The sequence below is a fragment of the Aquarana catesbeiana genome, linkage group LG04 (genome assembly GCF_042186555.1).
Source record: "Aquarana catesbeiana isolate 2022-GZ linkage group LG04, ASM4218655v1, whole genome shotgun sequence".
NCBI lineage: Eukaryota > Metazoa > Chordata > Amphibia > Anura > Ranidae > Aquarana > Aquarana catesbeiana.
In genome coordinates this window covers 647,728,601-647,755,806 of record NC_133327.1, presented here as the reverse complement: position 1 = coordinate 647,755,806, position 27,206 = coordinate 647,728,601, and the positions used below count along the sequence as shown (strand labels likewise).

At 45.3% G+C, this 27,206-nt stretch overlaps 1 long non-coding RNA gene across 1 annotated transcript; it reads left to right on the top strand.

Moving 5' to 3' along the window:
- Positions 1-7,448: 7,448 nt before the first annotated feature.
- Positions 7,449-23,363, top strand: LOC141141611 (uncharacterized). The gene is made up of 3 exons (XR_012244162.1): positions 7,449-8,270; positions 11,929-12,103; positions 22,945-23,363. It is a non-coding gene; the product is annotated as an uncharacterized lncRNA (long non-coding RNA).
- Positions 23,364-27,206: the final 3,843 nt, after the last annotated feature.

Sequence of the window (27,206 nt, the reverse complement as noted above, 5' to 3'; positions counted from 1 at the left end):
TGGGCTCCAACACTAGCCGTCTGAGGAACTAGGGCTAAAGACTATAGACATGAACTTTGCCTGTTATCCATAGTAAGAGGTACTCTTTAGAGAGTCTTAAATTTCATTGCTCACATTCATTTAGAGTGCTCTCAGAATATAACCTAATATTTACAGAGGTGTTATCTCAGTATTGACTATCGTTGCTGTTACTGTTTTCTAACTGCACTACTTATTACTGATTTTGTGGATTACCAGGTTTACTCAAATCTAGCTGCATAGAACTCCATTCTATGCGGCTATAGCCTAGTGAACATATTGTATAGTGGACTGTGATTGACATAATCCTTTACTTACTCTTTAAGTGCTTCCTGCTATTTACTGCAACCCACGATCATAAATTGGGTTAATTTACCCCTAACCAGTCTGATGTTTGCTTTTTGATACTAAACCTCAGTTGTGTGTAGAGTATCTATATTTCTGCTCTCAGTAGCAGTGCACTATTCATTTGTTTAACCTTGTGTGTCATTTGGGCCGAGGTTGTTTGCAGAGTCGAGGCAGAAGAACTCAAACCACTAAGTGATTCCTGGAGGGTAGTGCTACATTTGAATCTTATTGTCCTTTAGTCAAGGCAGAACTAATCAGAGAGTGACCACCTTAAAGTAGTTGGTCAGCTTATCATTAGAGCTAATCTCAAGGCACAAACCCTTTCGTTTAAATATATTCTTCAATAGCCTCAAAGAATATGAATCCCCTTTGTGCACAACAAATGTCTTTGTAAACCCAGTCATCACCTTGTAATGATAGCTCTGACATCATTAATGTGCTGCACATAGCCTGTGCCGAGAGGGAACCAGCAGGCCCAACCCACCACAGGCCGCCTGCAGAAAACTGCAGGAAGGGGCGGAGACAAGATCAGTCACCCAGCACAGGAAAAGAGAGCAGCAGTGACCAGTCTTTCTCACAGGAAGCTCCTGCACATAGGTTAACCACTTCAGTCCCAGAAGATTTGGCTGCTCAATGACCAGGCCATTTTTTGTGATTCGGCACTGCGTCACTTTAACTGACAATTGCACAGTCATGCGATGCTGTATTCAAACAAAATTGATGTCCTTTTTTCCCCACAAATAGAGCTTTCTTTTGGTGGTATTTGACCACCTCTGTGGTTTTTATTTTTTTGCCCTATAAACAAAAAAGAGCGACAATTTTGAAAAAAACACAATATTTTGTACTATTTGCTATAATAAATATCCCCAATTTTTTTTTAAAAAGCAAATTTTTTCCTCAGTTTAGGCCGATATGTATTCTTCTACATATTTTTGGTAATAAAAATCGCAGTATAAGCATATATTGATTGGTTTGCGCAAAAGTTATGGTATCTATAAAATAGGGGATAGATTTTTGGCATTTTTACTAGTAATGGGGGTGATCTGCGATTTTTATCAGGACTGCGACATTATGGCGGACAGATCGGACACTTTTGACACATTTTTGGGACCATTGACAATTATGCAGCGATCAGTTCTATAAAAATGCACTGATTACTGATTAAATGTCACTGGCAGGGAAGGGGTTAACACTAGTGGCGATCAATGGGTTAACTGTGTTGCCTAGTGTGTGTTCTAACTGTAGGGGGAATGGGACTGACTAGAGGAGATGACAGATCGCTGTTCCTAGCTAGTAGGAACTCACGATCTGCCTCTCCTCTCCTCACAGAACAGGGATTTGTGTGTTCACACACACACACACACATGTCCCTGTTCTGGCTCCCGTGCCCACGTTCGCATGTGGCCAGCAGTCATTGCGACCGCCAGCCACGCGCATCGGCACCCCCCGCAGTGCAGCATGTGCGCGCCTGCTATCCTACTTAAAGGAGCGGACATACAGCTACAACAGCTCGCTGGATCATGCCGACCTGCCGCAGTATGACAGCGGCTGGTCGGCAAGTGGTTAAGATTTGATCTTAGTTACTGCACAGATCTGGAAGAAATACATAAAGTACACCAAGACTTAGGTATGAATACACATGCATCTTATATTTAATATACTCATATACTTCAATACCAAGCACTTTTACCCCCTTCCTGTCCAGGCCAATTTTCAGCTTCCAGTGCTGTCGCACTTTGAATGACAATTGCATAGTATAATTTTGTTTACACAACTAGAGCTTTCTTTTGGTGGTATTTAATCAAAACTGTTTTTTTTTATTTTCTCCAAAATAAACTAAAAAAAAGACCATAAATTTTGAAAAAAATTGTTTTTCTCCATTTCTGTTATAAAATTTTGCAAATAAATAAATGTTCTTTATAAATTTAGGCCAAATCCTATTCTGCTACATTTCTTTGGTGAAAATTACCCAAATCAGTGTATAGCATTTAGTCTGTAGGAAAGTTATAAAGTCCACAAACTATGGTATATATCTGAAAATCGATCAGTCCTGATGCATTGTACTGAAATGCCTTGGTGACATTTCTTGAGGCCCAAAAATGTCAGGATAGTACAAATATTCCCCAAATTACCCCTTTTATGAAAGTAGACAGTCTAAGGTATCTAGTAAGAGGCATGGCGAGTTTTTTGAACTTGTAATTTTTGTCATAATTTTTTTGAAAATTAAATTAAATGCATTTTTTTTTTTTTACATACCATCTGTCACCAGTGCAGTACAACATCATCATATAACTCTGGTGACAATAAAAAGAAAAAAGTGTAATCGTTTAAGTTAAATGTTTTTTCTTTTTTTCTTACAATATTATTATTTTTTTTTTTTTACCACACTGTGACCAGAGCAACATTGTACTACTCTGGGGAAGTGATCAGTATTTTCATTGCTATAAGCAAGCATTTTACTGAATGAAATTGATTCATTCAGTTTGTTTTGTTGTGGTTAGCTGTGATTTGCCACAGCTAATCACATGGTACAGATGGGCTGTCTGTACCATGTGATCACTGTGAGCAATCACAGCTAGCAACACAATTGTACACAGCGGATGGCATGAAAGGAAACCATCCATTGATTACAATTGTCATGTGATCTGCTCAGCGATCACATGGTACCAGCAGCGAGCACAGCTGGTGACAGATCATTGCGCAGCGTGGTGCAATCTGGTAGGACGACAGCAAATATTGGTTAACCAGTTCCCGCCCAGCCTATAGCAAAATGACGCTCGGACGGGAACTGGTTAAATAATATTTGCTCATCCCGGAGTTCAGCTTTACTAAAATTTACTTCTTTAGAAATAAAGTCTTGGATATAAAGTCACATTCTGCAAGCTGGTAATGAACTGGTAATTGAACCTTAGGACCTTTACCAGTACACTTGAGCAAATGGGGATCATTAGAGGATAGTGGCCATATCAACTGCAAGTTCTGAAATGTACGATCGGTTTGCTCATTATTAATACTGATCCAATACCTTTAGTGCTTTCTGAACCACTGACCTGGAACAAGTATTGCTGTAGTAATTCCAACTTCAGTCTAATGTCGCTTGCTGCCTGTTTGTTCCAGATCAGTGATACAGAAAGACATAGGGTCAGCATGTCAACCACAGAGACATCGTCTTCAGAAGAGGTCAAGAAGAGCAGCCTTCAAATTTCTTTCACGACATGTTTCCTTTAACTGATTTCTGCAAACCTGTAGGAAATCATTTTTCACAAGCAGACCACACTATGGAAGACATGAATGTTTTACTTCCCGAAGAGAACTTCAAAAATTCTAAGGAAAGGAAAACTTTACAACTGAGATGGATAATTCTATTATAACGGATAATAGACTAAATGTGGACCTCAGCTTTCTAAATCACTAGCCAAAAGTTGTATGATCACTCTCACCTCTGTGACTCTTCTCCCTTCCAGTCCATAGCCCTCTCCTTACCTAACATTCTGCTCAAACTTTGTGTATTACTACTTACTTAGTACTTAGTTGCCAACATTTTTTTTTTTAAATGTCAGAGATACCTTTTTTTTTTTTTGCTGGTATCTATTGCAGGCAGAGAAATACTTTAATTAGGGGTGGGGCATTCATTTAAAATAGGTGTGGTCCTACACAAGGCATATCATTAACCTAATGCCATACTGTAACCACTTGCCGAACCAGCCACCGTCATACGGCGGCAGGTCAGCTCGTTCCAGAAAATCGCTGTAGGTGTACGTGCACCTTTAGAGGCGATAGCAGGCACGCGCGCCCCACCCTGATGCACGTGGCTGGCAGCCGTGATGTCCGCCGATCACCCGCGATCGCGGGCACGAGAATCAGAATGGGGATCTGTGTATGTAAACACAAAAATCTCCCCATTCTGACAGGGGAGCAGAGATAGATCTGCTGTTCCTAGTAATTAGGAACAGCGATTTATCTCCTCCTCCAGTCAGTCCCATCTCCCCACAGTTAGAAACACACATGAGGGAACACATTTAACCCCTTGATCGCCCCTAGTGTTAACCCCTTCCCTGCCAGTGACATTTACACAGTAATCAGTGTATTTTTATAGCACTGATCCCTGTATAAATGTTAATGGTCCCAAAAAAGTGTCAAAAGTGTCCGATCTGTCCGCCTCAATGTCGCAGTCTCGCTAAAAATTGCAGATCGCCGTCAATACTAGTGAAAAAAAAAAATAATAAAAATGGCATAAATCTGTCTCATATTTTGTAGACGCTATAACTTTTGCGCAAACCAATCAATATCCACTTATTGCGATTTTTTTTTACAAAATTTGGTAAAAGAATATTTATTGGCCTAAAGTGATGAAGATATTTGTTTTTTTACATTTTTTTTTTGGATATTTATTGTAGCAAAAAATAAAAACCGCAGAGGTGATCAAATACCACCAAAAGAAACTTCTATTTGTGGGAAAAAAAGGACGTTAATTTTGTTTGGGTACAGCATCACATGACTGCGCAATTGTCAGTTAAAGCAACGCAGTGCCGTATCGAAAAAAATGGCCTGGTCATTAATCGTCCTGTCTGTAAGTGGTTAAAGGGGTATTAAACCCAAAAGCAAACATTTAATTTATTGCAGCTGACCAATTCTTAGACGTGGTCGCTGCATTAGTTTTCTTTTTTAGGCTTTCTTTCCTTTATTTTCATCTGGCGATCTGACCAGAAAGTCTGATGGTTTTCAAAAGAGCAAGCTCTCTTGCAAGGTGTATAGGTTACAGAGATGATATACCTTATTGCATGAAATGCATTAACCACTTACGGACCTCCCGCTGTCGTTATACATTGGCTCTTTGAAGAGGAATATTGTTGTTATGGCAGAAGCTAGCTGCCATAAACCCGGTATCCTCTTCTTTAGCGGGAGGTCTGCTTTCAGATAAAAGTGGTCTCTGTGGCAGATTCGCCGCAAAATCACTTTTATTGGCGAGGGGAGAGGGCCCCCCCCCTCCTGCCGCACACCAGTGCCCTCCGCCACGATCGCGTCCGCTCCCTTCTGGAGCTGAGTGAGGGGAAGATGGCCTCCACCCGTCTCCATACCATTGCAGGGCAGAAGCGACGTCAAAACGTTACTTCTGCCCGTAGCTCTTAAAAGGATTTTTTTTTTTCAAACGTCTTTTATTTTGTTTTATTGCATTTTAGTGTAAATATGAGATCTGAGGTCTTTTTGATCCCAGATCTCATATTTAAGAGGTCCTGTCATGCTTTTTTTCTATTACAAGGGATGTTTACATTCCTTGTAATAGGAATAAAAGTGACACAATTTTTTTTTTAAAAGAACAGTGTAAAAATAAAAAGTAAAATAAAAAAAGAAAAAAATATATTTTTAAACGAGCCCCGCTACATGAGTAGCGCCCGCATATTGAAACGTTGTTCAAACTACACATGTGAGGTATTGCTGCAATTGTTAGAGCAAGAGCACTAGTTCTATCCCTAGACCTCCTCTGTAACTTAAAACATGAAACCTGGAGAATTTTTTAAATGTCGCATATGGAGATTTTAAAGGGTAAAAGTTTGTCGCCTTTCCGCAAACGGGCACAACTTTGAAGCATGACATGTTGGGTATCAATTTACTCGGCTTAACATCTTCTTTCAATATTAAAAAAAAATTGGGCTAACTTTACTGTTGTCTTATTTTCTAATTCAAAATAAGTGTTTTTTTTTTTTTAAAAGTGCGCTTGTAAGACCGCTGTGCAAATCTGGTGTGCCAAAAAATATTGCAACGACCACCATTTTTTTCTCTAGGGTGTTAGAAAAAAAAAAAAATATATATATATATATATATATATATATATATATATATATATATATAAAATGTTTGGGAGTTCTAAGTCATTTTCTAGCAAAAAAAATATTTTAACTTGTAAACAACAAGTTTGAAAAATAGGCCCGTTCCTTAAGTGGTTCAGGTAAAAAATGCTGTGGCTTTAGAACCACTTTAAGCATATATAAGAAAGCTATAGTTATGGGGCTCAAAAAAATACAAAAGTAATCAAAGAAAAGTACAGGGCACGGCAGTAAGAAATGGCACTGCAGAGCTATGGAGTGTATTGTATGTAGCAGCGGGGCAGTCAGCATGTAGCGACATGGCAGTTAGTATGCAGTATGTAGCAGCAGGGCAGTTGTAAGGTAAACCTGATTCCCAGCACCAGAAAACCAGTGTGGGCTTATGCTCATATTCATGCACGTGCGCATTACTCACATGCTAATAGATTTACTATTCCAGTTCATTGTGCTCAGATTCGTGCATGCACTCGCACACGTACACTCGCTCATGTGCATACATATTAGCGTGCGTACTTGGTGCCCAGTTGCCTATTTAAATTAGCATGTCACATGAGCAGTTGCTGAATGGTCTTCAGCTTGTACCTGTATTCCCATTGACCTGATCCATCCATTGAACCTGCTTACCTGTGTATGAACCAGCTTTCTCCTGGACTTTGCCTTTGCTCCTGCATTAACCTTGTCCATCTGATCTCTCTGGCCTCGGCCTGTTTACTGGACTTTGCCTGCTGATTCTGTACTGCGCTGCCCGGCTGTTATCGACCTTGGACTGCTTCCTGGACTTGCTCTGCCTACTGACTCGGCCCCTTGTTACCCAGCTACTGCAGGTAGCTGCCTGCATATCGGCTCTGCAACCATCTCCTGCTCTGTTGCCAAGCTGCTTCAGTATCCTGTTAATCAGACTGCAACCCCCAGCTTCATCCACCTAAGTGCGGAATCCACCAGCCAGCTACTCTGGCACTCGTGCCACTCCGTGCCCTCACACTCTCTGCCTCCTTTTTTAGGAGTGTTGGGCAGGAGATACAAGAGAGGCCTCCACAACATTCCAGGCATCACTAGGTATGCAATAGCAGCACACAGTAAGAGAAGCCCGGAGTGGGACGCAGGCTTAATGCAGGGCTGACATGACATGGGAGCCGAGGAAAACTGGCAAGGATAGGGGTTAATAGAATGGGAGGGGATAGACTATAGGAAAGGGGGGTGGTTAGGTTTTGTGTTCCCGGAGGGGGTAGGAGGAGCTAAGGGCCTTTGCTCAGTCTCTTACCACTGGATGAGGAAGCAGCTGCAGCTTGTGTCTCTCTCCCTTCAGCATAGCAAGCATGGAGGAATTTCTTCTTCAACTGAGGGCCGCAGCTGCTTCTCACGGCCCTGAATGGCTCCACAGACAGATTGAGGTGATTACCGAGGAGGATTTACCGGTGGAAGGTACATCTGGGGCACGGCGCGCTCTGAGGTCCAGGCCTCCGGAACGATTTTCACCCCCCTCCTCCCCCCGAGCTTTGTGACAATTAGGGAGCCCACCCATGGTGGACCCTCCGGGAGCATCGGCTCCACCATCCACTCCGGAGCACCGGGAGGAATCCCCGACGCCGGCGGAGCTCATCTGGCCGGGGGGTATCTCCGCTGGTCCCGCCAGCCCGCCATGGGAGACAGGAGCACACGGCCAGCTCACCTAATGTGGCCCCTTCTAGGGAGTTGGCCCAGCATGGGAGAGGTCGCCATGCAGGGACCGGTCAGTCGGTGTGAGCGACCAGTGTCCCCCTGTCCAACATCCAAGATGGTCAGTCCCTTAGGTCGGGGGGCGGAGCTAGTCGTGTACCCTCATCATCCGCCTTGGCACAGGCCCCAGCAGGAGAAGCGCTGGAAGCGCGGGAGCGAGGTGCAGTGCGGGGGCCAGGACCAACACTTCCAGACCCGTGCCTGTGGCCTCAGCGGTTACGATCCCGGATACAGCGGGCCAACCGGATGCGACTTTCTCCCGGTCAGAGGGGGAGTTGTCTAGCTCCAAGGACGAAAGGCCGGTTCGGGTAGCAGGGGTGGAGACCGGACGCGTGGCTGTGGAACCCCTTCCTGTGCAGCCTGGTGAGTCCAATCTTAACACTCTGTCTCCCTTGCAGGTGGTCTTGGGTGGTTTATTGGGATTGGGGGCGGGGGGCAGCGGGGGAGAGGGTGCATCCCCGACGGTTTTGGCAAGCGCATCCCCTCCTCAGGCAGCAACCCAAGGGGCTGCAGCGTTAGGAGCGGGGTCCGATTTACAAACTCTCCTGTCGGGTTTGCGCTCGCTGGTTCAACTTTTTGATGGGGTTTCAGTTGCCTCTTTCCTGTGCAGGGGTGGGTGCCCAGCCTGGTGGGGACAGCTCCGCCGGTGGCGGGGGTTCCAGTTCCGGGGACAGGCGAGGGGTTGTCTACTGTGGAGGGAGAAAAGGGTGGGGTGCAGGAGGGGTCAGTGAGTGTTGACAAGCCTGCGACGAGTAAGGAATCAGGTAAAGCAGTTGGCACGGTACGTTTGGCGGACACAGCCAAGTGTGAAGTGTATGTTTGCTTCGAAAGGTCCTTTGGGGGCCCATCTCAAGACAGTGGTGCGGGAAAAAATCTGGAAAGGTGAGTACGTGGAGATTTTTTCCTTACTGCCGCTTGAAAAATTTAATTTAGACAGGGTTAAGCCGGACGAGTCCAAGAAGGATGAAGAAGAAAAGCGTAGGTATCGCCTTATTCCACGATCCTTTGCCAATTGGCTCCAAGCGTTTGCTATTTTAGCAAGTGTGATTGGAGAAAAACAACCAGAGTGCTGCTCTGCACTTTTTTGTTACTTAGACGCAATTGGCGAAGCTCAAAGGGTGTATGGGGGTCAGGCTTGGCTCCGATATGATGAGCAATTTCGTCAGAGGAAGGCGGTTCGCCCCTCCATATGCTGGGACCATAAAGACATCAGCTTGTGGATGAAGCTGATGTCTGTGCCTGGGCCTGCTTCTACGTTATTTCCAGGCAGGGTCGGAGGTGCAGATGCCCCGGGACAGCCGGCCCCAAAAGTTAAAGTGGTGTGTTGGCAATTTAATGAGGGGGCCTGTAGGTATGGAAGCGGTTGTCGTTTCAAGCATGAATGTTCAGGCTGTGGGGGCAGGCACATGTTATCCCGATGTTTCAAAAGAGGAAAAGGCAAGCTTGGGGATTCTTCAGGAAAGAGGGAGGACTCCGGTGAGGGTGGAAAAGATGCGTCCCTTTCTAAATAGATATCCAGATCAGGCGGCTACCCGGTTGTTGGAGTCGGGTTTTTCCGAGGGTTTTCGTATTCCATGTGCGTTGAAAAATATTCCTCCTGAAGCCAGGAATTTGCGGTCGGCTTTTGAACATCCTGGGGTAGTATCCGAGAAGATAGCAAAAGAGGTGGCGTTGGGTCGGATGAGCGGCCCTTTTCCATCCCTCCCTAGGGCAGACCTGGTGGTTTCTCCCTTGGGGGTGGTACCCAAGAAGGAGCTGGGTAAATTCAGGTTGATTCATCACTTGTCTTTTCCAAAGGGGGGGGTCTGTCAATGACGCCATTGATCCTGACGCATGCTCGGTGTCATATACATCATTTGATGTGGCGGTTAATTGGGTTCGGCGCTATGGCCGGGGGGCCCTCATGGCGAAGACTGACGTTGAGGTGGCTTTTCGGTTACTTCTGGTTCACCCTGACAATTTTTACCTTTTGGGCTGCTAATGGGAGGAGGAATATTATGTTGAACGGTGCCTGCCAATGGGCTGTTCTATCTCATGCTCACTGTTTGAGACGTTCAGTTCATTTGTGTAATGGGTTGTACGCGATGTGTCGGGAATTAATTCCATCATTCATCTCGACGATTTTTTGTGTGTCGGCCCTCCTTCGTCTAAGGTGTGCGGGAATTTGCTGGCTGCCCTTCAGCACATTTCGGCGTGTTTTGGAATACCATTGGCTCCGGATAAAACGGTGGGTCCAGTCACTGAACTCAGTTTCCTAGGTATTGTGATTGATTCCGGGCCATGGAATGCCGATTACCGGAGGACAAACTGCTGGTCCTCCAGGCTGAGATTCGATGTGTGGTGGGTAAGCGCAAGATTCAGCTGCGCCAGTTGCAATCGCTGTTGAGGAAGCTGAATTTTGCTTGCAGGATTTTGCCCATGGGGCGTGTGTTTTGTCACCGCTTGCCTGCGGAGACGGCAGGTGTCTCATCTCTGATACATTACATCACGCTGAGGCAGGAGCACAGGGAGGACCTGTGCGTTTGGCATGCCTTCCTGGATTCCTATAACGGCAGGGCGTTGTGGATGGAGGGCCCAGTTAGTAATTTCGACCTGGAATTCTATACCGACGCGGCTGGGTCGTCTGGTTTCTGGGATTTCCTGGGGGGGCGGTGGTGTGCTGAGCGGTGGCCGGAGGAGTGGCGTAAGGCAGGTTTCCCCAGAAATTTGGTCTTGTTAGAGCTATTTCCAGTTATCGTGGCAGTGGAAATTTGGGGGAAGGTTTTCCGGAATCGGAAAATAAGATTGCACTGCGATAACATGGGGGTAGTTCAGGTCATTAATCAAGGGTCTGCCTCTTCAATGCCAGAGGTGTGTTTGTTGCGGCACCTGGTGTTGCGTTGTTTGCAGTTTAATGTTTTTCTGTGCGCCGTGCATATTCCTGGCACATCTAACACTGTTGCTGATGCTTTGTCTCGGTTTCAGTGGGACAGATTCCAGGCGGTGGCACCTGCAGCAGAGCAGCACGGGAATCCCTGTCCTCCGGAGTTGTGGCAAATACCGTTGGAATCATCGTGGATTTGATCAGGAAGTCGGTTTGTGCGAGTACATGGGCAGCATACGCTAACGTTTGGCGGGAATGGTGTGGGTTGCTGGGACGGGTGGACAGTGGAGTTGGAGTAGGAAGAGTGACACCCTTATTGTACTTCATTGGGTTGAATTTTGAACGAGGGGTGTCAGCCTCAGCTATGGATCACAAAATGGCGGGGTTGGCGTTCTGGTTTAAAATGACAGGGGAAGGGGATGCCACAAGAGAGTTTATGGTCTGGCAAGCCTTGAAGGGGTACAGGAGAGGGGCAAAAAGTAGAGACAGCAGGCGCCTGGTCACTTTGTCCATACTGGAGCAGCTGCTAGGGAAGGTAAGTAAAGTGTGTACTTTTGAAGCTGTGTTGATTATGAAGCTGTGTTGTTCAAAGTTGCATTTGTTCTGGCTTTTTATGGGGTGTTTAGGTTAGGGGGGCTGGTTAGTCCTTCTAGGCCTGCGCATGGGGGACTTCAGTTTGGGGATGTTCACTGTGGTTCTGCATCTGCAGCTCTCTTTCTTCGCAGGTCTAAAACAGATCGGGCGGGTAAGGGTAAGTATGTGCATGTGTATCCTATCCCTGGTGGGGCGTTCTGCTATGCGGCAGTTCTTGGGTTGCCGCCCAGCGAGCGAGGGTTCCCTTTTGGTTCATCGGGATGGATCTTCGTTATCCCAGTATTAGTTCATTTCCGTTTTTCATCGTTGTTTATTATCGGCAGGTCATGATCCTTCCATTTACGCTTCTCACTCCTTCCGCATTGGGGCTGCCACGGAAGCAGCCAGGTGGGGTTTGGATAGTTCAGTCATTAAGCGTATAGGGCGGTGGGAATCGGAGTGGTTTAAACTTTATATACGCCCTCACTTGGTTTAGATGAACTGGGTTAGTCATTTTCTGTTGTGTATAAGTTTGGGGGTTTGTTGTTTATTTGTTTCTACATGCTACATAATTTTTTATTTCAGATGCCGGTGTTGGTCTCGTATGGATTATGGGACATTCATTTGTTTTTTGGGGGGCTCGAAGGGTGGATGTACGCCCAAATGGTCGCCAGTTGGGAGTGCCGAGAGAGGTCGCTATGGTGCAGTGGATCAGAGTTCCTGGCATGCTGTGGAGCAGCGTGATACCGGAAATCTACAAGTACGCCCGTTTGCATCGCGCACCGGATGTGTTAGTACTACATGTTAGGGGCAATGATTTGGGGGTTAGATCCATGCATCACCTTATTAGAGATATAAAGTTTGATGTCCTTAGGATCCGTACTGATTTTCCCCAGACTATGGTGGTGTGGTCAGACATTGTGGGCCGTACGTCCTGGCGGTTTGCTAGATCTATAGAAAAACTCAACAAAACACGGATCAAAGTGAATAAGGAGGTGGGTCAATTTATAGTACGCAATGGAGGTTTAGTGGTTCAACATCGGGAACTGGAGGTGGAGACTTACATGTACCTAAGGGGAGATGGAGTCCACCTTAATGCGGTAGGCATTGATTTGTGGAGTCTGGGCTTGGAGGATGGGGTACAGCGGGCTCTGCGTTGTGTGGGGCGCCCACTGGTGTGGTATGGCGGTTGGGGATCCTTGGAGGCATTGGAAATTAAGAATAAAATGATGAAAGTGGGAACCATTATCGGTATGGTATCCTTTGTTGATGCCAGTTAACTAAGGTTTAGCTGCCATTGGGAGATGGGTATTAGCGGGTAAGTTTGAGTAATGTCGTTTGAGTCGGAGCGGCCGCGACGGATGGCCGTGTTTAGATACGCTGATACGGTGATATGTGGTCGGTGCCTCCAGGGATCCCTGACAATGGTTTAAAATGTTTCTGATAGTATATGGTGTTTTTTACCTAAGAAAAGTTATGGTTAAAAAATGTTTAATAAAGTGGCCAAGTGTGGCCAATTTACTCTAAATGGGTGGTCTGGTTATTTTAGAGGTTAAGTACGGTATTAGGTATTTATAAGTATTAAGATAGGTTTGGTATAGGCCATACCATAGTCATGTAGTAGCAGGGCAGTCAGGGAGCAGTATGTAGTGGCAGGGTGGCAGGGCGGTTAGTAAGCAGTATGTAGTGGCAGGGTAGATCAGTGAGTATGTCACGTACCTGGTAGGAGACTGAAATGGCAAGGTCGGCCTCTCTTGTATCTCCAGCCCAGGCCCCACTGAGAGTGGAACAGATGGTGCCAAGTGACAGGAGGAACATGAGTGCCTGTAGGTGCTGATTGCAGAGCTTGTGGTAGGAGTTGTAGACTCGGTGATTCAGGCAGAACATCGGGTCAGGAACTGCGATGATGCTGGGTAGATTAGCCGAGGTTAAAGGGGTATTCCACCAGACTTGCAGGTTCAGGATACGTGGCTTGCCGGGGTTTCCCATAGTCTGGAGACGGGAGCATACTGTGTCCACTGAAGCTGGAATGAGGGGCAGCCAGCACAGGCACTTAAAGGTAGCGTGGAGCCAAACAGGAGACAGAAGTGTGGTCAGCAGGATAGCCGGAGTCAGCAGCGAGTGGGCAGCGGGGTACCAGGCCATTAGACAGGAGCAAGGTCAGGAGTAAGCCAGAGTCAGGACCCGATAATCAAGAGCATAAACAAAATCCAAGGTCAGGTCAGTGGTAAGCCAGACCAGCAACGGATATGAAGCAGGATTCAAGCAGGGCACAAGGAAACAGCTGAAGACCAGTCAGTATTGAGCAGAGCACCCTTTAATAACCACTTCAGCCCCGGAAGACTTGGCTGCTCAATGACCAGGTCATTTTTTTTGATACGGCACTGCGTCGCTGTAACTGACAATTGCACGGTTGCACGATGCTGTACCCAAACTAAATTGATGTCCTTTTTTTCCCACACATAGAGCTTTCTTTTGGTGGTATTTGATCACCTCTGCGGTTTTTATTTTTTGTGTTATAAACAAAAGAAGACCGACAATTTTGAAAAAACACAATATCTTTTACTTTTTGCTATAGTAAATATCCCAAATGTAAAGAAAAAAAAAAACAATTTTTTTTCTCAGTTTAGGCCGATATGAATTCTACATATTTTTGGTAATAAAAATCGCAATAGGCGTATATTGATTGGTTTGTGCAAAAGTTATAGCATCTATAAAATAGGGGATAGATTTATGTCATTTTTTTTTTTTTTTTTACTAGTAATGGCGGTGATCTGCGAATTTTATCGGGACTGCGACATTATGGCGGACAGATCGGACACTTTTGATAAATTTTTTGGGACCATTGACAATTATACAGCGATCAGTGCTATAAAAATTACGCGCCCCCTAGTGGCCAAAAGGCGAAGCGACGTAAGGTAACGTCGTTTTGCCCAGGGATGCCAACCTGCCGCAGTGTAACTGCAGCGGCTGGTCGGGAAGGGGTTAATAGGCCGTCTGGCACCAATGAGGACTGTGGACATGCTCCCGCGAGTGCGTGCATTCTTCCGCACATGCGCATATGCATATGTTAGTTTGCCTGTGCACAATTATGTTACTAATAGTATGCGCATGTCACAGCAGTTCTCTTACAGAGTAGTATGTAGTGGCGGGGTAGGTCAGTGAGCAGTATGTAGGGGCTGGGAAGTCAGTGACCCATCACTAATGATAACCATAGCTGCCAGTTTTTCAAAGTGTCTCAGACAGCCTTTCTTGCTATACCACAATAATATACTGAACTTATTGTGAACAGATGAACTTTAGCCATAGTGTTTTTATCCATTTTCAATTAACATCCATTATACCAGCGCAGACTGTGTTTATTGAGATAATGAGACAAAGTGTTTTTAACCACTTCAGCCCCGAAAGATTTGGCTGCTGAATGACAGGGCCATTTTTTGTGATTTGGCACTGCGTTGCTTTACCTGACAATTGCGCAGTCGTATGATGTTGCACCCAAACAAAATTGATGTCCTTTTTTCCCACAAATAGAGCTTTCTTTTGGTGGTATTTGATCACTTCTGCGGTTTTTATTTTTTGCACTATAAACAAAAAAAAAAGCGACAATTTTGAAAAAACACAATATTTTATACTTTTGATTGGTATACTTTTTTGATTGGATTACTTTTAATATTGATTGGTTTGCGCAAAAGTTATAGCGTCTACAAAATAGGGGATAGATTTATAGCATTTTTCTTATTATTATTTATTTTACGAATAATGGTGGCGATCTGCAATTTTTATCGTGACTGCGACATTGTGGCGTACACACATCGGACATTTTTTACACCATTTTGGGACCATTGGCATTTATACAGCGATCAGTGCTATAAAAATGCAAGGAAGGGGTTAACACTAGGGGGCGATCAAGGGGTTAACTGTGTTCCCTGGGAGGTGATTCTAACTGAAGGGGGAGGGGACTGACTAGAGGAAGTGAGGGATCGTGGTTCTTAGCTAATAGGAACACACGATATGTCACTCCTCTCAGAACAGAACAGGGATTTTTGTGTTTACACACACACTTCCGTGTTCTGTCCCTCATGCTCGCGATCACTCATGGCCGGCGGTCATCGTGAGCGCCGGCCACGAGCATCGGGACCCCCACTGTGCAGCCAGCGCGTGCGCGCCTGCTATCCCGATCCGGCGAGCCGACGTATAGCTACGACGGTTCGCGGGATCGTGCCGACCTGCCGCAGTAAAATGTCGGCAGCTGGTCGGCAAGTGGTTAAAGTCATAGGGGACTACATACAGCAAACTGAGCCCTTTTGGGTACCATCTTCTGCCTGCTATGATGATATGTACCCAGTAGCGGTGCGTTTATTAAGGGTGCACGGGTGCTGCCCCCTCTGTCACGCCACCCCCCTATATGACTAATGGATAGATTCATGTCAATCTATCCGTGGCCGTGCTGCCACCCTCTATTCAGGCGTCCGGCTCCTTTTTGGACACCGGGCGCCTAAATTACGGCGGCTGGGTTTTTTAAGCACCTGATTAGAGCCATAGGCTCTAATAGGCTTCAAAAAAGGTGGACTCGGAGCGCAGAGTATTGCATTCAGAGCCCACCCAGGTGTGTTAGAAATGCAAATTAGTATTTGCTTTTCTAACACTGAACCGCCTCTCCGCCAATCAGGAAGTGCAGGTCTAATACTTGTCACCTGATTGGCTGAAGGTAGGGGCGATCTTATTGGACACCTAGCGGAATGGAAGAAGAGACTCAGAGAAGCATGGAGCACCCGCTGCATGTCCCACACAGCTTGCCGCCGTCACCCGCTGCCTGACCCGCCACTAAGATGGGGTAAGTGCCGGGCAGACAGCGGGCGGGCGGGGGTCACAGTGGCTGCATATGATGGGTACAAGTGGCTGCATATGATGGGTACAAGTGGCTGCATATGATGGGGCACAAGTGGCTGCATATGATGGGCATAAGTGGCTGCATATGATGGGCACAAGTGGCTGTATATGATGGGCACAAGTGGCTGCATATGATGGGGCACAAGTGGCTGCATATGATGGGGCACAAGTGGCTGCATATGATGGGGCACAAGTGGCTGCATATGCTGGGGCACAAGTGGCTGCATTTGATGGGCACAATGGCTTCAATTGATGGCACAGTGGCTGCATTTGATGGGGCACAAGTGGCTGCATATGATGGGCAAAAGTGGCTGCATTTGATGGGGCACAGTGGCTGCATTTGATGGGCACACTGGCTGTATTTGATGGCACAGTAGCTGCATTTGATGGGGCACAGTGGCTGCATTTGATGGGCACGATGACTGCATTTGATGGCACGGTGGCTGCATTTGATGGGCACAGTGGCTGCATTTGATGGGCACAATGACTGCATTTGATGGCACGGTGGCTGCATTTGATGGGCACAGTGGCTGCATATGATGGGCACAAGTGGCTGCATTTGATGGGCACAATGGCTGCAATTGATGGCACAGTGGCTGCATTTGATGGGGAACAAGTGGCTGCATATGATGGGCACAAGTGGCTGCATTTGATGGGCACAATGGCTGTATTTGATGGCACAGTGGCTGCATTTGATGGGGCACAGTGGCTGCATTTGATGGGCACAATGACTGCATTTGAGGGACACAGTGAGGCTGCAATTGATGGGGGTAGGTTTTCAATATTTTTCAGTTTGTTTGCGCACCCCCAAAAAATTTGAAGCACCAGCTGCCACTGTATGTTCCTCCAGCTGAGCTCTATTCCGCAAACACTTGCTCCCTCTACTCAGCTCCCCCCACCCTCTTCCAGGCGGGCACAGTCTCCGAGGCAGGGCGCATTCCCATCCTGTCCTCTCAAACAGCAGTAGCCAGCAAGGAGAAGACTCCACCTTGGGGATGTTCCGGCAGTCCTGCGCAAAAGCACCTAAAACCGCTGGGAGGGAGCAAGGCAGAGGGATGAGATTCCAGTCCCAATGTGCAGACACGGGGCCAGCAATGGCTGGAACACCCCAATGATGTGCAGACATAGAGGCAGTAATGACAGAAAGGGCAGTAAGCTTTCCTTGCAGCTCTGATTTCCGGGATGCAGTCTGGGATATGAATATGGCAGGACAGCTTACTAGAAAGCGGGACTGTCCCAGCAAATCCGGGACAGTTGGCAAGTATGTTAGTACTACTTGGACCTTGAAGAAGGGGGTACACCCTGAAAGCTTGTCCTGAAAATGTGGATATTGGTACACATAAAACAATATATCTCAGACAAAACGTATTTGTTTTTTGTTGTAAGTGCACTATGGCTACTGTCAGCTTTAATGGATACAATATTCCCAATGTTACCATCCCTTCTGGCAGTAGCCCAGGAAGAAGGATAGTCGAATCCATCAATAAGGTAAAAAAAACAAAAAACTTTTTTTGGATTCTCCTCAATGATTTGAAGTACGTGCTCCTTCATGCAAGAGCCTGTCACAGAGAAACAGTTAATGTGAGATCTGGGAAAGAAATAAGATGGTTTTGGTGCTAAGAACAGGGTTTTGCTGCCAAATGAAGTACAATTGCTCTTCAGGCAAATGTAAATGAAATCCCCTGCAGAGTGCAGCTTGATAATGAAACAGAGATGATACATGAGACCTGTTATCTTGAGTGCTGGCTCCTGTCCTCCGCATTAATCGTGCTCACATTTCACACTCGCTAATGTTTCTCTCCTTGTGTTTATTTCTCTACTTGGGAACATTGTTGCTGTCCCCGGGGCTCCTTGTGTTGGGGAGGATCTTCCATAACACTAGAGATAGGAGACCGCGGCTTGCAAAAGGAAAGAGACAGAAATACGTTTGAAAAATAGCAAAAGTTAATAGATAACTTGCCCTGAACAGCTTAAAGTGATTGTAAAGGTTTGTTTATTTAAAAAAAAAATAACAAACATGTCATACTTACCTCCACTGTGCAGCTCGTTTTGCACAGAGTGGCCCCGAACCTCGTCTTCTGGGGTCCCTCTGTGGCTCTCGCGGCTCCTCCCCACTTCAGATAACTCCCTAGGAGAAGCGCTCTCCCGGGGGGTTACTTTGTGGGCAAGCTCCCGAGTCCAGCATTCGGCGTCCATAGCCGCCGAATGTATGACTCGGCCCCGCCCCCTGGCGCCCGCGTCATTGTACTGCTATCAATCTATCAATCAAGAGCCAAGAACCCTGGGCAGAGGAAGAGCGTGTCCCCGCCAAATGACGTTTCAGGGCTCAGGTAAGTAAAACAGGGGGGGCTGGGGGGCCGGTCACTGCCAGGTATTTTTTCATCTTACTGCATAGGTCGCAGTAAGATGAAAAAAACACAAGGGTTTACAACCCCTTTAAAGATGAACTCTAGACAGATATAAAAGACACAAATTACTGCTGCTCTTAGGTTCGTTCATACACATGGCTGTAGGTGAGCCCAAGGTAACCAATCAGCGAGAGACTACACACACAGCTCTTGAGTATCATAATTATCTGGTATATTCCATATACAAATTTACAAATCTACTGCTAACACTAAAGCCTTGTACACATGATCAGATTTTCGGATGACCGAACGTGCGTTTTTTGTTGCATGCTGGTCTCATGTCGAAGGTGAAAAGGTTACTCACAATACGAAAATTTTCATACGACAGAATACAACGTCAGAAGTGACGTAATGTGTTAAATAATTTTGTATGTATTCTTTTGTTTCTGAGCATGCGTAGTCTTGCTCTTACAATTTTTTTAGTATGAAAAACCGTGCTAATAAAAAAGGAAATTGGATGTTGAGTTCACATCCGCCAAAAATGTTATAGTCTTCCAGCTTTTGTATGATGAAAAAGTGAAATCGGCTGTCGAAAAGCGCCGTACTAACGATCCGAAAATTGGCAGACACCTCGTTGTACGAAGTTTTCCATCCGATTTTCGTATCGTGTGTACGGGCCTTGAGGTTTACTATACAAAATATGGAAGAAATTAAAAACAGAATAAAAAGTGTAGCGCTAAACATATAATCAAACACAAATAAATCAAATGTCTTAACTCACTATAAAAAATAAATGTCCACTATAGATGAATAAATAAATTAAAGTCCCATAAACACTTCCAGTGCAATAGTGAAGAAGTTTATCATCCACCAACTTCTTAAACTACTCCCGTCTTATTGGATGAACTCGATGGACGTGTGTCTTTTTTCAGCCAGACTAACTACAGTATGTAAAGGCAAATCCACTTTGCACTACAAGTGCAATGTGCACTTGAAATTGCACTGAAAGTGCACTTGGAAGGACAGTCGCTGTAGATCCGAGGGGGACATGCAAGGAAAATAAAAAACAGCATTTTAGCTTGCACATGATTGGATAATAAAATCAGCAGAGCTTCCCCTCATTTCAGATCTACCCTGTAGATTTACAGCAACTGCACTTCCAAGTGCACTTTCAGTGCAATTTCAAATCTATTGTAACAGCATAGTTCCAGTTAAAGAACAGGGGGAGGGACTTGCGTCTGCCTACGGGGCTAGACTGTCGTTCCTCTGAAGAGTGGTCAACTGTGGATTGATTTTCAAAGGGTATTTGACAGCCAGTGAGGAGGATTCCTCACCACCTGATTTATCGCTCAAAATACTGACCCACCACAAGCGCAACTGCATATATTGCATTCACTTGAATGGGTTGCGTTTGGTGGAGGTACCACCTGCCGAATCCAGTATGCTGTTTAATTTTTGAAGGAATGAGCTTGTCAAGCCCAAACAAACTACAGCGCCCAGGAGTGGTCTGAGAAACCTGGCTCAAAATTGGTAAAAAAAACTGAAAAGTACCAAATGAAAAATAAGGGATGAATATTGTGGAAATGGATTGATAAATGGCAATACTAATGATGTCGACAGTATTACCAGGTTTGTGTAGGATAGCTCAGAGTGAAAAACATAGTTAAAACTAGAAGCTGCAGCTAGAAGACTAGAGAGGGTGCTCACATTCCAACCACTGGAAAGAAGCAACAGCACAACCCCAGAGTGTAGCATAAAAAATAAAACAAATGACAATTTATTGAAAAATAGAAATGCACTCCCAAACGTACGCATGTGTAGGCCATGGCATAAAGGTGACTTGGGAGCCAGGTAAGTCCAAGGGGCAGCCAGGCAACCACAATCCTTGGTCACCGGCTGGGGATGGAGCATGCTGTAGATGGAGGAATCTGTTGCCACTGCAACTACAATCAGTGTTCAACCCGGGTTTGGAATCCCTGTCACTGTAGACACATGTGTTGCCGACATGGGACACATTTTGGAGCCATTTGGCTTCTTCACCAGCACTTTCTATCCTGTTTTATATGTAAATTATACCAACCTGGTATCCAGTCTTGGATCATTATCATAATGTTGTTTAGGCTAATGAGGTATGCAAATCACCATTTTAGCACCTTTTTTAATGAATTTGATAATTATTTGTAACACTTTAATGCATTTTAATAAATATATAGATATATATACTGTATATCCGTATATGCTGGCGCATAAGACGACCCCCTAATTTTCCAGTTAAAACATACGTTTTGGGCTATACTCGCCGTATAAGACTACCCTCCTACTTAATGCACACTTACTCCTTGGCATACGCTTTAATGCATCTTCATTTGCTATCCAGTCTCGGACCATCTTTTCTGTTACTCCTGTAGCAAGGTCCCGGGCCTCCTTTAGTCTAATGAGAACCTCCAGAGCCAAGAGCTGCTGACATCCTACCATATAGAGTGGGTTGTAAGGCATAGTGGGTGTAATGCAAGGTAGATTCATGGGCGCCAGACACTTCTTGAATGCAAAGAGATCTTATTTCTCTTGAACAGAACTGTGGAAGGGAGGGTTAGGGCCAGGACACCCTTAGGTAGTTGCAATGTTAATTAGCAGACACAAAGACTTTGACAGGTAGACAGCCATGCAGGGAAAGGCATCCAGCAAGACACCACATCTGCATGTGCAGGAGCGCTGTCTCCTATGACAACAGTCTTAGAACAGGTCCTAACACAAGTTGTAACAAACTCCTTTACTTTCGCTACAGTCACTTCTTGTAAGTTCTCAACCCACCGAGCTCCCAGTCTCTCTCACTAGACTTGCTGATTCACTGCCACCAAATCCCTTAAGCTTTTCCAGTCTTCACTTAAGTATCTTCCTTAAGCGTCACCCCCACTTCTCTGTTGGGTCCCTAGCTTTGCAATCCAGATACTTCTCAAGCTTTACCCCACTGGCCTGCTCGGTCCCTGGCTTGGCACACAAGGCTGCTCTGCAAGCATCACCACCGCTGGCTGGGTCCCTGGCTTGACACCTGCCGAAGTTTCCCAATTCTTCACCGTCCCTGGTTGGTGAAAATACTGCTCTGTTACTTGCTTCAGCTACTCACTGTGGTCCCTGGTAATAAGGTGGTTGGTCCCTTAGTGGCGACAGCTTCCCCTCTGGTTGGACTGCAAGCCGCATTCCCAAGCCTATTCTGCTCTATTGCTTCTGGATAGGCCCTCAGACAGCCTAGCAGCCAGATGTGCCCGTTATAGGCCCAAATTCCTGCCTAGCAGCCCGGGCAATGCAACACACATTCATCCAGACAGCCATCCAGGTGGCACAGAACACTGATGACCTGACTCCACCCAAATACTGTATATAGGTTCTCCCAGCTGGCCAATAAATCCAAGAAAACCCCTGCCCATTGGCTGAGATACCCCATATACTCCTAATCTGTCCTTGTTTTGCCCATATCTAATGTCACCAGGTACCCGGGCCAGCTAGCGACAGGAGAGAGAAGAGCTGCAATTCCAAACTTAGGGTGAACTCAACTGATCTCTAACAATGAACCAAGGTAACTACACCTGGCAGGTAAATTTAGAAGCAACCGTGCATAAACATCAGGGTGCTACACTCCATATTGTCTCGCAGCAGCACAGTTATTATGTTCCTTGGCAAAGTTTATAACTTTCAGCTTGAAACTTGCTTCATATTTCCTTCTTCTTGCTGGTGGAGCCATGATGGGGTCTTGTCTAGCCATTTTTTTTACACCCATTAATCTGACAGCCCGCTGTATGTGTGGTAATACCGTATGTATTGGCTGAGTCAGAAGTTGTAACATCATCAGCCCGCCTCTCTGACTCAGCCAATCCGAGCAGGCTTTGTATTCATTAATAGAATACATTGCTCGTCGTGATTGGCTCAGCGAGATATACTGTAGGTAGCCAAAGCTACCTACATTATTACTGCACTTCCAGCGGGCTGACAGATTAGGGACGTTCGTTTTGGGCCAGCTTGGTGTAAAGTAGTCCTAAACCAGGAGTTCTCTTAAGGTTCACATTTTATACTCCATGTATAAGACGACCCCATGATTTTTGGGGGATGTTTTTAAGGTTAAAAAGTCGTGTTATACACCAGCAGCGAGAGAGAGAGAGAGAGAAAGAAAGAGAGAGAGAGAGAAAGAGAGAGATTGATTTTTCCTTCTAATTACATTTTATTTCAGTTACTAATAATGTCAATTTTAACTGTAATTGATTCTTTATTTAATCCTACTTTAAACACAGAATAGTAAATATTTATTTCCTATTGATTCAATGTTTATATTGTGTTCTTGATGAGTTTTTGTGGTTTCTGTATTGCTCAGGGAGACTCCCGGTAGTTCCACAGGTACATCTTACCATCCTCGTTAGTGAGCTGCGCTGTGTGTCTCACTCCTTGCGAGTTGCATCTGAGTCTTTGCAGTTCCGCTTCCTCCAAGATGTATTTAAAGCACAGGATTGATGAAGCCAATTGTCTTCGAAATGTGGTCTGTCTACAACACGTGTCTACATTGACGTCGGAGACTTCAGTCCCGGGTTGAACATCGATTGCAGTTGCAGTGACAGTGGCTTCTTCCATCTTCAGCATGCTTCATTCCCAGCCAGTGGCCAAGGTTGGTGGTTCTCTGGCTACCCCTCAGACTTTCCTGTCTTCCAATCACCTTTATGCCAAGCCTACACATGCGTACCTTTGGAAGACATTTCTATTTTTTAATAAATTGTCGTATATTTTATTTTCATGCTACACTATGGGGTTATGCTGTTGTTTCTTTGGTTTCTTCCCGTGTTTAATTATTTACCATGGCCAAAAAGCAAAGTTGTGTGGGTACAGACCTGAGAGGCTGCATTTCTGTGTTTAGGTTGGGTGGGGGGGATGGTAAAATTGCATCTTAACTGCCTCCTTTTATGCCTCGTCAGGCCACCTGTGTAAATGATCCCTAAGAAAAAAATTTTATTCAACAAAAAGACATGACCCAACTTGAGTTGGTTTCAACTTCTTGCAATACCCTATAGAAGAGAGCTCATACTTGTACATTGTAACCCAGCTGGAGTGTTTCAGGGGCTATAACCCCTTCTTCATTGCAAACGTTTTGCTTTGAAGAAGGGGTTATAGCCCCCAAAACGCATCAGCTGGTTTACAGTGTCTTTTGTATATTGATTTCATTGTGTTGAAGTTCTTTTGGTCCTGGAGCGTGCATACAGTGCTGTTACATTCATTGCTTCTGTGAGTTTGAACTCTTTTATCCTTTAATAAAGTGCTGTGGATAATGCACTAGGTCTTTGGCTTTAAAACCCAGCTGGCACATATATACCTCCATGGAGGCAGGAGGTTGTGTGCTTCTAACTCATTGACTGAACTGTGACCGATATCTCTCAGTCAAGCCTTCTGATTGGGAGCCAGCATGACAGGTCTTCGTTCATGTGACTGCTGTAAGGGCCAATTACAGAGGTCACATGATACAGAAACCATGCCGTCTCCCAGGCATTAAAGCCCACTTAAAGGACTGCCAGGAGGTGTCAATGATGGGTTAAAAACACGATTCCTATGCAGACCAGAAAAGAAGGCTTATAATATGTAATAAAATCTATAACAACCTTACATTCAATGAAAAAAAAAAAAGTAATATTAGGCATTACCAAGGGATTAGCCGGGTGAGCTGCAGTCCAATGGTTTGTTCATAGTCATATAAAGTAGTGCCTGGGGGACGCAGGTGTCACAGCTAATTATAGTAAATGAGCAGCCTGGATGTATTCAGAGAGAAAGAGTTCCTAAGTGTCCACAGCATTCCTTAACAGTGTTACGAGGTTCAGTAAAGCTGTAATGTTTAATATGGAATTCTAAAATGTAAATGATGGGGGAAGGATAGTTCATAGGGAAACTGTACAGCCTTGCTGTGAGTAGACATTTTGAGTTGCTAAGAGTACCGGAAAATAATTATTGATGTTACCTTCATACATTAACTTGTGTGAATAGCAGTTTAAGAAAGATCTGTGAGTTCTGCCTCTAGTGGACAACTGTATATTAGGCAGTGTAGCAAGCATCTATAAGGCCCCTTTCACACAGGCTTTCCGATTAGGTCCGCCTGCCAGTTCATCAGGCAGACCTGATTGGACCCTCCATTTACTCCAATGGAACGGTATATATGTCTGCTGACACCCGCTGCTATCCGATCCAATCCTGTCAAGGAAATCCAGATGGATGGTGACCCTATCTTCCATCCGTCGATCGGATCGGAAAAAAAGATAGAGGAGAGCGGGGCTCTGACGGGTCCGTCTCTACACAGTGAGCAGAGACGGACCTGTCATCCGCCTGCTCAGCGGATGGATCCCCCGCTGAGCAAAGTGGAGTCCGCCCGTGTGAAAGGACCCTAATGCATATCCACTGAGAAAAAAAATGACAATGTTCCACTTTTATTACTGGGGTCCTTATGACTCATTTGATCGGTTCTATTTTTAGGAGATGAGATTTAGAGACATTGCATGTTTCCGATTTATTGAATGGCCTTTGCAGATTGATCCTTGGGGTAAGACTTTGTCACAATTTCTGTATTGTGTTTTCTATATGGGAGTAGTGGGTGTACTAGTGATATGGTTTTATTGTTTAGGTTCCCTTTTTTTTGGATCCTCTGGCATTGGGCTTATTATGGTTGATGGTGGCATTCTAAGGCCCAGCCACTCAATGTCATGGTATATTGGCCTGTTGATTTTTGTTATGGGAAAGGCTATCTTTATACTTTTTTTTTTTTTCCAGCTTTGACCCCCTTAAAAAGACCCCCCCCCCACAGACGGGAAAGCACATCTCCCAACTTTTTGATATGTGAATGAGGGACACCTATCAGCAAAAGTATGAAGGCATAGGACACACCCCTTGCCACGCCCCCTTAAAGGAGAATTGTACAAAAAAACAAGATTGGTTAAAACCACTAGTGATTTTTTTACCACTACTATTCCTTTATATTGGCTTTTGGAATTTACAAATGCAGCAATTTAGAAATCAGATGAAAGGTTTAGCACTGGGAAACACTTTTTGATAGATAAAAAGTGCATTTTATATACATCCATATAGATCAGACCAAAATGAGGGACAAATGAGGAGGAATGAGGTACAGAGGGACATTGCTCCAAATCAGGGACAGTCCCTCAGGATTCCATGACCTGGGTCCACTCACCCCCCCCCCCCCCCCCTTTTTTTTTCTCATGTGTTTGCCTGAAGTGTGAAATAGTCTTTGCATTGTTTTTTTTTTTTTTTTTGTAATATGTACGTATCTGCTTTATTACTTGTATTGTCCAGCTATGTCTTGTATTTGCACGACTTGATTTTTCTTTTCAGAGTATACCATCAAAAGCTTGTTTGGCTGTACTGTTCTGTGGATCACAGGAGTGCAGTCCATTCTGCACTGACCATGACCGTTTTCAGCAGACAGCCTGCTGTCGGCTGATACCACAGAGCCAGTCCAGGCGCAGGAAATATCACGACCATATGATCAGGATCTGCCCACATGCCTGGACCGGCACCCGGCTCAGCCTTTCAGCAAGCCACTGAGAGCTGGCTGCTCCCATCCCCTCCACAGCCCAGCACTCCAATGAGTGCGCGAGGGGCAGAGCAAAGAGACAGTGACTGACAGTCACCAGCTCTCTGCTCATGGAGCTCTGAGAACCGAGCGATACACGGTGTTTGATTGCTCGGTTCTCAGTGTTAGAAGCGGTGGGAGATAGATGCAGCATCTGATCAATGCTGCATCCACCTAGGTGAGTATGATTCATAAATAAACACAAATCCCATACTTCTCTTTTAAGTGCCACATAATGCTTTATGGATCGTGACTGGCCATTTGGTTCAACATTGATATTGATGGTTGTCATACATCTGTTGCTGATGTTTTTAATTTGTTTGTAAAAATACTTGTAGCGCTACCCCCTTAGGAGCCACTTGAGTATTACACAGATAGTTCTTACTTCTTCACTGGCAGCCAGGCACACATACACTTAGTACTTTACACTTGTACGACAAACGCTCCGATTTGGGAGCTCATGTCGCATGACGTGTGAAAATCAATGTTTTCCTATGAGAGGCGTCTTAACTGGTCCGACACAAGTCAGTCCGACTTTGAAAATACTCCCTGCACTACTTTGGTCCGACTTTGATTATACTTCAACCCATTGAATATCACTGAAGTAGGATCACAGTCGTCTTAACTGATCCGACTTTGGTATGCAACTTGTGCTCTGATGATCTTGAAGGGAAATTCCACGCCAAAATTAAAAAAAAAAAAAAGGCATGGTTTCCCCCTCCAAGACCATACCAGGCCCTTCGGTCTGGCATGGATTTTAAGGGGAACCCCCACGCCATTTTTCCCCCCAATCCATACCAGACCCTTAGCCAAGCATGCAGCCTGGCAATTTAGGAAAGGGGGTGGGAATGAACGAGCGCCCCCCCCCCTCCTGAACTGTACCAGGCCACATGCCCTCACCCCAAAGCACCTTGTCCCCATGTTGATGAGGACAAAGGCCTCTTCCCAACAACCCTGGCCATTGGTTGTCGGGGTCTGCGTGTGAGGGGCTTATCGAAATCTTATCGGAATACATT